This window comes from Nicotiana attenuata, chromosome 3, assembly GCF_001879085.1.
Source record: "Nicotiana attenuata strain UT chromosome 3, NIATTr2, whole genome shotgun sequence".
Lineage (NCBI taxonomy): Eukaryota > Viridiplantae > Streptophyta > Magnoliopsida > Solanales > Solanaceae > Nicotiana > Nicotiana attenuata.
In genome coordinates this window covers 35,479,948-35,490,928 of record NC_031991.1, presented here as the reverse complement: position 1 = coordinate 35,490,928, position 10,981 = coordinate 35,479,948, and positions in this window count along the sequence as shown.

Sequence of the window (10,981 nt, the reverse complement as noted above, 5' to 3'; positions counted from 1 at the left end):
TCCCTCCCATTGATACTCCTGTCCCGCCTCCAGCCCCAGCTTCCGGTTCTGGTATTTCTGATGGGGATCTTAGGGGAGCTCTTCAGATGTTGACCCAGCTAGTGGCCTCTCAAGCCCAGAGGTCAGGTATTGCACCCAGTTCATCATCTAGCCAGCAAGGGGATTCCACCAGTTCCAGGGTGTACAGATTTCTTCAGTTAGACCCTCCAGTATTCTCGGGTGCCAATCCGAAAGAGGACCCTCAGGATTTTATTGATGAGATGCATAAGACTCTCAGGGTTATGCGTGCGATTGAGACAGAGGGAGTAGAGTTGGCTGCCTACCGTCTGAAAGGGGTGGCCTATGCGTGGTTTGAGTTATGAGAGGATTCCCGTGAGGAGGGGAGCCCTTCGGCCAGGTGGAGTGAGTTCGCAGATGCCTTCATAGATCACTTCCTGCCTGCCGAGACAAGGGCATCCCGTGCAGCAGAGTTTGAAAATTTGAAGCAAAGTAACAAGAGTGTGTGGGAGTACCACATGGAGTTTGCTCGCTTGTCCAAGTATGCCATTCATATGTTGCCCACAATGGAGGCCAGAGTGCGCCGATTTGTTCAGGGCCACAATCCTTTGACCATTAATGAGGCTTCTACGGCTGCATTGAATTCGAATATGAACTACGAGAAGATGGTCGCATTTGCTTAGGCCATAGAGAGCCGTAAATTGAAGAACATAATGGAGAGAGAGGGTAACAGCAAGGCCCAGTCTACGGGCAACATGGGAGAGTCACAAGGTGGGGGAAGATCAGCTTTCAGGGGAGGATCATCAAGGCCTTCTCAGTCTATTGCCCAGTCTTCAGCTAGTGCACCGCCATCAGGGCCCAGCCAGCAGCAGTGGAGCCGTTTAAGGCCCGGTCAGGGCAACAGGGGATCCCATCAGCGGGGTCGATTAGAAGAGAGGTCCCAGGAGCAGTAGAGGTTCCCGTGACCCAGGTGCGGGAAGATGCACTTGGGGATTTTCTATATAGAGTTACCTATGTGCTATGGATGTGGGATGGGGGGTCATATCCAGTGACATTGTGGTGTATCCCGCCAGGGACCGGGCAAGGACACAGCTCAGCCATCTAGTCCAGCAGCTGCTACATCTTCAGCCCTTCTCCAGCTCGAGGTTCCCCAGCACCCGCAGGGCGTGGTGCAGCTATGGGTGGTGTGCAGAGTTCAGGAGGACCCAGCCGATTCTATGCAATGAGTGGTCACCAGATTGTAAAGGCTTCTCCAGATATTGTTACAGGTATTCTGATTGTCCAATCTCATGATGTGTATGCACTTATTGATCCCGGTTCCACCCTGTCCTATGTTACCCCTTTTGTTGCTATGGAATTCGGGATAAAACCAGAACAACTTCATGAACCATTCTTAGTATCTACCCCGGTGGGTGTGTCAATCTTGGCTGCTCGAGTCTATAGAGGGTGTATTGTCACGGTGCGGGGTAGGGATACCACGACCGATCTTGTTGAGTTAGGAATGGTTGACTTTGATGTAATAATGGGGATGGATTGTCTTTATTCATGCTTTTCCAAACTTGAATGTCGGAGTAGAACTATTAGGCTTGAATTCCCTGATGAGCCCGTTATTGAATGGAAGGGAGATAATGTAGTGCCTAGAGGTCGGTTTATTTCCTACCTTAAGGCCGCAAAGATGATCAAGAAGGGGTGTATCTATGATCTAGTTCGGGTTGTAGACAGCAATTCCGAGGCACTTGGCCTTGAATCTGTACCAGTTGTAAATGAATTTCCGAATGTCTTTCCAGATGAGCTCCCTGAGATTCCACCGGACAGGGAGATTGATTTCAGGATCGATGTGATGCCAGGCACGCAGCCTCTATCAATTCCACCTTACGGAAAGGCACCGACAGAATTGAAAGAGCTAAAGGAACAATTGAAGGATTTGCTAGAAAAGGGGTTCATCTGGCCGAGTGTGCCACCGTGAGGCGCACCAGTCTTGTTTGTAAGGAAGAAAGATGGATATTTGTGGATGTGTATTGACTACCGGCAACTCAACAAAGTCACAATCTAAAACAAATATCCTCTGCCAAGAATAGATGACTTGTTAGATCAATTGCAAGGCGCTACGTGTTTCTCAAAGATTGATGAAGTCCGGGTATCATCAGTTGAAAATAAGGGAGCGGGATATTCCAAAAAGAGCTCTCAAAAGTCGGTATGGGCACTTTGAATTTATGGTGATGTCGTTTGGGTTAACAAATGCCCCGACAGCTTTCATGGATCTTATGAATCGAGTCTTCAAGCCCTTTCTGGACTCCTTTGTGATAGTGTTCATTGACGACATTCAGGTATTTTCCCGAAGTCGGGAGGACCACGCTGGCCATCTCAAGGCAGTTTTGCAGACTCTTCAGCAACATCAATTGTATGCGAAATTTTCAAAATGTGAATTTTGGCTAGAATCTGTCGCATTCTTTGGTCATGTCGTTTCCATGGGAGGAATTATGGTTGATCCTCAAAAGATAGCAGCGGTGAAGAATTGGCCTAGACCTACCACTCCAATGGAGATTCGTAGCTTATTGGGTTTGGCTGGGTACTACAGGAGATTTGTGGAGGAATTTTCTACTCTCGCCTCTCCATTGACTAAATTGACACAGAAAGCAGTTAAATTCCAATGGTCCGATGCTTGTGAAAAGAGTTTCCAGGAATTGAAATCAAGGTTGACAACAACACCTGTATTAACCCTGCCAGAGGGTACAGAGGGGTTTGTGGTGTATTGCGATGCTTTGAGAATCGGGCTTGGGTGTGTGTTAATGTAACATGGCAAGGTTATAACCTACGCATCCAGGCAGCTAAAAAATCATGAAAAGAATTACAACTCATGACTTAGAATTGGCGGCAGTGGTGTTTGCGCTAAAAATTTGGCGGCATTATCTATACGGGGTCCATGTGGATGTATTCACGGACCACAAGAGCCTTCAATATATTTCAAGCAAAAGGAGTTGAATCTGAGACAGAGAAGATGGTTAGAGTTACTTAAGGACTACGACATCGACATTCTCTATCACCCAGGAAAGGCTAACATTGTAGCAGATTCTCTTAGTCGGAAATCTAAGGGGAGCTTAGCTCGTATGAAGGCAAACCAGAGGCTGTTGGTGAGGGAGGTTCATCATCTGGCTAATTTGGGAGTTCGCATGGCGGGTTCTGGTGAAGGAGGGATAATTGTTCAAAATAGAGCCGAATCGTCGCTCGTATCAGAGGTGAAAGAAAAGCAATTCGATGATCCATTGCTAGCACAACTGAGAGAAGGGATTCATAGACACAAGACCATAGCTTTTTCCTTAGGCATGAATGATGGTACCCTACGGTACCAAGACCGCCTATGTGTTCCTGATATTGACGGTCTTCGGGAAAGGATCATGGTAGAGGCGCACACTTCCAGGTATTCCGTCCACCCGGGTTCTACGAAAATGTATCATGATCTCAAGGAGGTTTATTAGTGGAACAACATGAAGAGGGATGTGGCGGACTTTGTGGAAAAATGTCCGAATTGTCAGCAAGTGAAGGCCGAACATCAAAGGCCCGATGGATTGGCTCAACGCATAGAAATTCCGATGTGGAAATGGGAGAGGACTAACATGGATTTTGTGGTAGGGTTGTCGCGCACTCCGTGCAAGTTTGACTCAATTTGGGTAATCGTGGATTGACTCACAAAATCAGCGCACTTCTTGCCAGTTAAAGCTACTGACACAGCGGAACAGTATGCTCAGTTGTATATCAAGGAAATAGTCAAGTTACATGGAACACCAGTCTCAATCATATCAGATCGAAGGGCTAAGTTCACTGCCAACTTTTGGAGGAAGTTTAAGCAAGGTTTGGGTACGCAGGTAAATCTTAGCACAACTTTTAACCCTCAAACTGATGGGTAAGTAGAGCGGACTATTCAGACACTTGAGTATATGTTGCGTGCTTGTACTCTTTATTTCAAAGGTAGCTGGGATGACCATTTGTTGCTCATAGAATTTGCCTACAACAACAACTTCCATGCTAGCATCTAGATGGCACCATTTGAGGCATTGTATGGTAGGAGATGCATGCCTCCCATTGGGTGGTTCGAGGTTGGAGAATCGGAATTGATAGGGCCGTACCTCGTGCATCAGGCCATGGAAAAAGTCAAGATTATTAAGGAAAGATTGAAAACTGCTCAAAGTCACCAAAAGTCTTACTCAGATGTTCGTCACAGAGATTTTGAGTTCAAGGAAGATGATTGGGTATTTTTGAAGGTTTCCCCTATGAAGGGTATCATGCGGTTTGGGAAAAAGGGAAATTTGAGTCCGAGGTTTGTCGGACCCTATATAATTATTCAGAGGATTGGTTAGGTGGCATACAAGCTCGATCTGCCACCCGAAATGTCATTGGTACACCCGGTCTTTCATGTTTCTATGTTGAGGAAGGTAGTGGGAGACCCGTCCCCTATTGTGCCGGTTGAGACTATTGAAGTCAATGAAGAACTGTCGTATGAAGAAGTTCCAGTTGCCATTCTTGATAAGCAAGTTCGGAAATTGCGAAATAAGGAAATTGCATCCATGAAAGTATTATTGCGGAATCAGCAAGTTGAGGAAGCCACTTGGGAAGCCGAGGATGAAATGAAAAAGAAGTACCCGCATTTGTTTGAATAGTCATGTAATAGCTTTTTATGCATTTGATTCCTACGAACTCTTATCTTGTAATTTAATCAATGAAAAACTGTCCCATTTTGGTTATATATATGTTGCCTATGTGGCCATGGTTGGTGTTGTACAGTACAAGTCATGTTATGTTAAGAAACATGTATATGCTGTTAGGATGTGATTCTGGGGCTCTCTGACAGGTGGATAGGCCTAGATACAATGGAAACTCTAGCGAAATTTTTTGAAATTTAGGGAGTTAGCCAAATTTGGAGACTATTAACAGGTTTTAGTTTGTAAAAGGCAGAAGATTGCATAAAGAACTCCTAATAAGTGACCCTTGATCCTCATTCAAGGACGAATGATTTTAAGTGGGGGAGGATGCAATGCCCCGTGAAAACTTGTACTCAAAACTTAGAAGCTCGTAGTGCCAAGTTGGGAATATGTGTTAGGACCCTTTGTACTGAGCTAAGCATTTGAAGATCAAGAATCAGAGTTTTCTATAGAAGTGCTATTATGCGGTCTAGAACGTGGTCGCAAATCAAGTATGCAGACCGCATTTTTATCCCAAAGTGAGTCAGTGTGTTAGCCAAATTTGAGGTAAAAAATGCAGTCCATTATGCGATCGCATAACTGATATGCGGACCGCATAGTCGTCGCATAATTATCTTGGAATTTTGTAAAGGGCAGTTCTGGGGTGCATTATGCGACCGCAGAACGGGTATGCGGATCGCATTTCTGCCGCAAACCTAGACAGAATGATCAGATTTTGGGAGCACTTTTGCGGTCCATTCTGTGGGCCGCATTTCCACTTTGCGATCGTAAACCTGACTCGGGGCTCCAATTTTCTAATTTATAAACCCGACCCCCTATCGATATATTCGGTATGATAGCTCATTTTAAGCATATCTTTTGAAGCTTTTAGAGAGAGAGAGAGAGAGAGAGAGAGAGAGAGAGAGAGAGAGGTTCTTAGAGAGGGAAGTGTCTCCCATCAAATTACTCTTTGAGCCTTGCTAAAACATTGAAGAAAATCAAGTGAAGACACCTGAATTTTCATTCCCAAGAGGTAAGATTCATCACCTCAACTCTTATTTCTATAACTTAGCTATAAGGGGTCAGTAGTGAAGTAATTTATGAGTATAAGAATGTAGTTCTTGCATGCATATCACACCATAGGATATTGGAAGGTAGAAAACTAAAAAGAAGGCAATTAAGGGTATAAAATGATAGAAATTCCTCACAAAAAGGGGCGTAAGATCATAATGCACCCTTAGTGTTTGATGATATGCTCGAACCAAGCTAGAATTTCAATCTCGTCTCTAATTATCGGTTCAATTTTTAATTCTTACACAATAGATCGAAGTGCTAGGAGTTCCGGAATTTTGCAAGGATTAAGGAAATCTATATTGAGGTATGCATGGCTAAAACCCCCTTTTATTAGAAATTGAGCTCCGTTGGCGTTTATGCAAATGTGGTAAGATTAGAACTTGTTGATGTACCGACTATTATTTCACATGAATTGGTTTGCAATTATATATATATCAACATGAAGAATGTGCCTTAACGTGTGTAATCAACTATCCTTGATATTTAAATATGTGTGAAGTATACAAATCATGTGTTGACATGCTGGGCTATAAGCCAAGATTAAAACTGAGTTTGTCGTGCTAACTATGTGAAGTCCTACTTATGTTTGCAACTTGAATTGCTTCTGTATGTGCCTATGATCACAAATTGCTAGATGGACGTTGAAAATGGAAATGATGTGATAAATTGTGGCCCTAAGTGCCAATGAATGGATATGATATATGTGAAATAAAGATTCCAATGAGATGAATAATGAGAAAGGAACAACGCCTAGGTATGGCAGCCTAACCGATCGGGCCGTGACCGGACACCATACCGCACACATGGTGGTGATGTGCAAAATGTTGAATTTCAGAAAAGGGAAATGAAATGATGACTGAGGTACATGTCTCGAATGAGGCGACCTAGCCGATCAGGTCGTGATCGGACTCCGCTCAATATAGCAGTGGTGTTGAGAAAAGTGATGAGTATGTCAAAGAAGTGCCCATATTGAGTTATGAAAATTATGTGGAAGATTATATGGTTCATTTATGTGATGATGTGGTGTCCGGTTAAAACCTTTGAATTACTCTTGTGATTTTCTTGTTCTTGATTGATAGTTCTTTCTAGTAAAATGGTGATTAGTTATACATACTAGTACTATTCCATGGTACTAACGTCCCTTTTGCCGGAGGCGCTACATTTTTAAATGAATGTAGGTGGCTCCATTGCGGATAGTTCCGATCGCGCGTATGAGGTTACCTTCTTCTCCAAGACATGGTGAGCCCCATTCCTCCTTCAAGGGGTTGTATTGTATATCTTTTGTCACTACTAGAAATATGGCTAATGGCAATCCTTCTAAAACCGTTGCAGTAAATACACTAACCGACCCTATAGAGCTACTGGGACGGTTTAGCACTCGTTCCCGGATTCGGTGTTACCATAGGTCTATTAGAACGGTTATGTGGAACGGTTACAAAACAGTCCCCATATATAGATATTGTGACAGTTATGAACCCGTTACATCTATCTGTGGAACGGTTTTTATTCTAATAGGACGGTTATAAACCGTTCTGGTATATTTGTGCCAACGATATTATAAGGCTATCGCAACGGTTTTTGTAATATATTGTAACGGTTTTCGTGATCTATTGCAACAATTATCTATAGTCTAATGCAACAGTTATTAGGGGCTGCAATTATTGTTTGCTAGTTCTACTGCAACGGTTATATTGTCTATTGCAACGAGTCTTGTTAGTAACTATATATATAATACTGCCAATGTAACAAAATTTTGTACACCATAACTTATATAAACTACAAAACAACATTGAAATATCAAACTAGCATTATCCATATACAAAAAAAAAGATATGAATACATTGTTTGATCAACAATTCTAAGTTGAAATAGATGAGTTAGCATACAAAAAGTTCTAAACTAAAATATCCTAGAACATAATGAGATAGTCTAGCAACGATCACCAACACTCAAGTAAGGTCTTCATCACTGCTTTCATCTGCAATCGTTGCACCTACAAATGACGATCAATAAATGATTAAACAAAGAAAATGTGAAGATGTTTGAATCACAAAGTAATTGATTCGTTATCGATGCTTTACCTAACAAAGTTGAACTTTATTTACTGTCATAGTTCCTTAAACAACAAGCTAAAATACAAGCAACCCATTAGGAGAGTGAAGAGGCTAACAACATATGAATACTTGTAATTAATTATAAGGTCATTGTATATAACTTGTCTCTGTATATGTTATTATAATTCAGAAGTTTTGACGAAACTGAATATATATGAGTATGAACATCTCAATAAACATTCATCTACTGCATGCATTACATAGTACACAGTCTTGATTGCTACTTATTCCTCATTCTAAATCTATCCCTTGTGTATAGTTTATTATCCATTTGCGAAAATCAAAATTGTTACATACCAATCTCCTCCTAAATACCTTATTAAATGTCCCTCTCAGTCTTTGGTACATCTTCTTGATAGAAAATCTGTCCATATTCAGTACATCAACTTGAGTGAAAACAGCTTCCTAAATAGTTGACACAGATCAAGTTTAAATTTGTCAGTAGGACTACCTGAATTAAAAGAGGGAAAGACAAAACCTTTGTGTTCCAGGAAGGAAATTAAAGCCGTGGGCTTTTTGCAAATGTCATTCTTTACTAGCAAGCAGTGACAAGCAATCCTGCATGGAAAAGGGCCTATAATCAGCTTCAAGATGACATAGTTCACTGTCCAAAGTTGAATACACCTTATGAACAAAAAACTTGATGAAATTAAATGGTAGTTTAAACGAATTGTATTAAGACAGAGAGATCAAAGAGCTGCATCTCAATCTGAGTTTTCTAATATGGATTTGAAGGAAGGCCACGTACCTCTTTAAAACTTTCCCAACCACAGCTAATATAGATAAGAGTCTGAGGCAATGATTGATCTTCCTCATGTACAGTTGTGTTTTCAATTTGAACTAAAGCTTCTCTGGCACGCAGGACCCACAGTCTCTTCTTGTCTCTGACCTTTTCAGGTCTACCATAACAAATAAAACATAAGTGGATGACAAGAACATCATCGAATGCTGTAGCACATCAATGATCGTGAATTTTCATAACGATATAGCAACCCATTTACTTCCCAGAATTTCCTTTTACTCTACCTTTTAGATGAATTGGTTCTCAGTTCCAATGCTGAGATATGCCGTAGTTCCTTCACCAAGGACGGGTCCAGCCCTTTCCTCGGAGGGTCAACCACAACAACATCCGATCCCAAGAGCCATGAAGTTGGTTCCTATGCAAGTTGTTACTTGAAGTGAAAACTTATACAACATCAAAATCACATACAGCTATACAACATACCAAGAGAGTTCTAGGGTCCAGAAAGAAGATAGTTGAATCCATACGGACAAAGCAAAGTTTCCACCAGTAGAGTTTCTCTCCGGAATTGAATTAAGAGGTCAAAGAGATATAACATAATGGAAATACGATGAAGCAAATAAATGACCAATACACTATATGATGACATCTAAATCATATGCAAGACCCCGAGGATACTGATGAGAGCGATTAGAACAAGAAACCCCCCAAGGAGGTGTTTTCTATCTCCACATCACAACAAAAACTTTTTTAAAAAAATATTTTTTATTATTCTTAGAGGAGGAGAAGGGGAATAGGGAGGAGACTACAAGGTGGAGAATCCGACCCCCCCCCCCCCACAACAAGGTGGAAGTCAGGGGCGGATCTACATGCTGATTTTTGGTGCTCAAGCACCCATTATCTTTGACAAGATTTAATAAATTTGTATAGGTAATTATAAAAATATTTAGATAAATATTGATTGAGCAACATAACTAATCTCATTTTTTCTCTTCTTTCAAATTTTTTATAGTGAGCACCCACGACTTTAAAATCCTGGATCCGCCACTGGTGGAAGTATATAAATACCTCTCTGTATATTGCTACTTTTTTTTTAAACTTCAAACAGAGGGAACAAAGAAACAAACATACACACAGATGTACTCCAAAGTCGCATAATTATTACTTGGGTGTGGGTTAAGCAATGCCCACACTTCATTACACAATATCTAAATGAGATGGAACATCCATAAGTATGTTTTTTTTGTTAATATTTTAAGGCAATCAGGACTTACATGTTACTCCACTGTGACTAAACTCATCAAAGTGGGAAGCGGAATTGGCCAAGTGGAAGAGAATTGAATTTAGAAGACTCATTGAGGCAGCTCTTCCTATAATACAGGACCGAAGAGGTCATTTTCTGAACCGCATCTAGCTTCTCAACCCAAAGACTTAATGAAGATTTGAGGATGAGAGTGACCAAGTATGCGTGGGCCTTCAATACCTTTTGATCATATAAGATCCTTGGAGTGGATTTACTTCCTACACTGACTTTCATTTCATATTTATATAATAGATGTGGATCTATTGGACCGTGGTTTGCCCTTATTTTTACAAAGGTTTCAGTAATGCACTAGTGTTTGCTAATTGCAGCTTTATTCTAAATAAGCTTTTTAACTTCCAATGACATTAGTATTCAAAGCCTGAATGTCAAACAAGAAGCTTAATATTTTCTAACTTCCAATATTTCCATAAGAGAACTGACAGGTTTTACATTTTCAAATGACATTAGTATTCAAAGCCTCCAACTTCATTTCAAAGCAACTCAATTCCAATAGAAGACCAAAATAATGAAGGAAAACTCTAGCTCCTGTCAATTTACAATGCAGAATCTAACATTTGACAATTAAAAATAGAGGAACACAAACACACATGCTAACTGACATAATGTGTACAGATGCAGTAACCAAAGGTCACTTCACTATGCTAACTGACACTTAAAACAATCTGCCTAAAAGTCCAGAATCAACAATAGACAAACGATATAATTCAACTCTCCAGAAATTACTACATGAACAGATTATTTCAACAACCTAAGACATCAGGAACTCACAAAAACTACTAAATTGTCAATGAGTTAATACCTGTAATGAGCTGGCCTTCTTTGATGCTACCAGTAGATGGACGGGTTGGTTGCAAAGTTGTTTGTTGTGAAGATGAAACTTCTCCCGGTGAATTATCACCCAATACTGCTAGAATAATGTTAGCATCAATATTAATTCCTGAACATTGAAGTCATGCAAGTACATCCACAACAACTTCCTGACGAATAGTTGTCTTTTGTTCCTCAATTTTTTCTTACATTCTCTGTATTTTCTCCTCCACTTTTTGCAAACAAT